General features: G+C 36.7%; 1 protein-coding gene across 3 annotated transcripts in view; it reads left to right on the forward strand.

Moving 5' to 3' along the window:
- Positions 1–954: 954 nt before the first annotated feature.
- Positions 955–2,754, forward strand: part of LOC144960014 (cystathionine beta-synthase-like) — a 35,365-nt gene continuing 33,565 nt past the window's right edge. Inside the window, exon 1 of one of the 3 annotated variants that reach the window (XM_078892959.1) lies at positions 955–1,079. The gene's annotated coding sequence lies outside the window, so the exon portion shown is untranslated. Of the gene's footprint in view, positions 1,080–1,192; positions 1,213–2,754 lie in introns of those variants that run through there. The other 2 variants (XM_078892957.1, XM_078892958.1) reach the window with 2 other exon arrangements.

Genomic DNA, 2,754 nt, shown 5'->3' on the forward strand with positions numbered 1-2,754 from the left:
TGAAAATTATAATATGAACTTAGTGTTTATTTGTTTGTTTGTTTGTTATCAAGCAAAAATATAATTTAAAAAATAAAAACAAGTATCAAAAAGTGCTAAAGATGGATATGATGATGCCTGAACTTCTTAGCTTTTTAGAATTTGGCATAAAAAACGTGTAACTGGCAATCCAAAAAACTAAAACTAGGTCAGGTAAAGGAACCAATCAAAAAGCAATTTACTGAGGGTGTGTCGGAATCATAGCTCAAGATCGGATCATGTTTGCCCATTTGGTGTTTCACAAGCTAAAGACGATCTTTTTGAAAAATAACGAACGGTTCCAAAAGCGAGGTGCACAGAAAAAAAAGGTTTGAGTTTGATCAGAATTGAACGTAGATTTAGATGTTCTGTAATGTTTGTAGATGTTTATAGTTGATTGTACTTTTCAAAGCAGTTTGGTTGTCAAAGATATCACATAAAGTCATAATAAAGTAACAGCCTAATGATAACTAACCCTTCACAGATCGACAAGTTCTCAAGATAGGTCGACAATGTCTCTTCGCAAATGGAGCTTCGAGAAATTCTGAATATGAATACGAGTCAAATTCAGATTGTCGTCTTGGCATTTTAAATACAAATCTTTAAAATAATATTTTGTAATTTATTTATCACTTTACATCTGGGAAGTTTTCTAGATACATCGCAAAATATATATAAAAATCATCTCCAAATCAGATTATTTCGTATTTCGTAACTGGGAATCGGACCTCAGACCCTTGTCTCGTTGAAAATGCGACCATAAATTGCATCATATACCATAGAGCTTAGCCGACCGTTTGTACAATTCTATTGGTTCTTGTGCTACATACAACAAATAATTATTATCAATTACTTTAGAAATGTAGAAGATGAATTTGGTGTGGTTTGTTGGCTCATATGACATTTTTCCTTCAAATTATCTGGAATATTAGTGTCTGGGGTTGACGAGAGGTGTGCGTTCATAAAGTTGCCGCATTGACATCAAAGAATACGACTTGTCTAATCTAAGCGGAGTTACAGAAAGTTGTATTTAACTATTCTTGTGTCTGCATTCCAGAGAGGCAAGTATTATTCATATTTCAGAGACAGTCCATTATATTATTTTCTAGAGAATTTGTTGACAACTTCAACGTGTCCGTTATTGTTCTAACAGGCCGAGCAAACAATACCCAAGCCAAGTTGAGTGGAATAGTAGTAAGTAAGGCTAATTCTATCATTCTTCTGGTGCGGAAAGCGTGGTTGAGCCTAGCCATGCATGAACGTCGATTTTTCGGGACATGGTCCAGTGAAGAATGATGAGATATGGTCGTGATTGGAACAGTTCTTAGTTTTTTTATACTTATGTGAAACATTTGGGAGGCCTCCCGAAAGCTCCTACACCCCCAGTATTCTTTTTTTTTAAAAAAATAATGTTCTAGTAGGGGGTTTGGGAGGGGGGACACTTTTTTTATAATGTTCTAGGAGGGGGGAGACTTTAAAAAAAAGTTTCCCCCATCCAAACCCCTCTCCTAGAACATTATAAATATATATTAAAAAAAAAGAATACTGGGGATGTAGGAGCTTTCGGAAGGCCTCCCAAACATCACAAAAAATTCTATGCATTTATTTATTTTTAGCAATTTAAATTTACTCCTTATTATTGTCATGTTTTCTCTCAGTCAATGCCCGCTTCTTCTTCTTCTTCTTCTTCTTATTATTATTATTATGTTTTGAGAGGAGATCATTATTTTTCTTTGTAAAATAATTTGAAGCATATGATGGAGTCAAGTGAGTTGATTCTAAGTCTAAGTGAGTAAGTTGAGCTTTTTAAAAACAACTTGAGCAACTTTTATAGAGCGCAATATCCACGTAACATGTTCAAAGCGTTTTACAAGGGGTCCCTGACCAACAGCAATACGTAACATGTAAGAACGGGACATGAGGACGATCTTGCAATTTTTTTTCGGACAGACAACACTGTTAATGGCCAGGTACTCATTTTACTTTTACACCTGAGTACGATAAGAGAATGTGAGTAAAGAGCCTTTACCAAGGACTCAACTATGCGTGAACGAGGCTCGAACCCAGGACCTGAGTACGGTGAGAGAATGAAAGTAAAGAGCTTTTTACAAGGACTCAACTATGCACCGAGCGAGGCTCGAACCCAGGACCTTCCGATCCAAAAGCAAGTGTCATACTAGGTACATAGCCGCACTAACTAAGTGGTGTTACAAGCGTAACAAGACTTAAGGAATCCGTAACTTGACATTCTTCCTGAAAAGTTCTCCATTTTCACCCAATCCTAATAAAATAAATAGATAAAATTCCCTTTATTCATCCCCAAGGGGAAATTTGTCTCTAGGGTCTATTCCAAGGGAAGACTGGAGTAACCCAGGCATTAGCCGCAAAGTGAGCTAGGGCGAGTTGACTTGCTCAAGGCCACACAACGCAGCCGCGGGTGATTGAACTGGGTGCCTATTGGGTAGGAAGCAAAGACCGTACCACTGAGCCACGCTGCACCTTCATCAAGAAAAACAGAAATCTTTAATTTTGATCACAGAATATTATAAACTCCTACAAAAGGGCATAAAAAATATTCAATGCAATAACTGCACAATTTGCCACAAAGAACTACACAGGACGTGTAAATGTTGCTGCTCGAAGCTCGAAGAAATAAATAACAATTTGAAATTGAATGTAAGCTTCAATTTGATTACAAAAACAGATCAAATGAACGTTTCTGGTTTCCCCTTTATC

The sequence above is a fragment of the Berghia stephanieae genome, chromosome 14 (genome assembly GCF_034508935.2).
Source record: "Berghia stephanieae isolate SIO BIC M18660-M18661 chromosome 14, UCSD_Bste_1.3, whole genome shotgun sequence".
Taxonomy (NCBI): domain Eukaryota; kingdom Metazoa; phylum Mollusca; class Gastropoda; order Nudibranchia; family Aeolidiidae; genus Berghia; species Berghia stephanieae.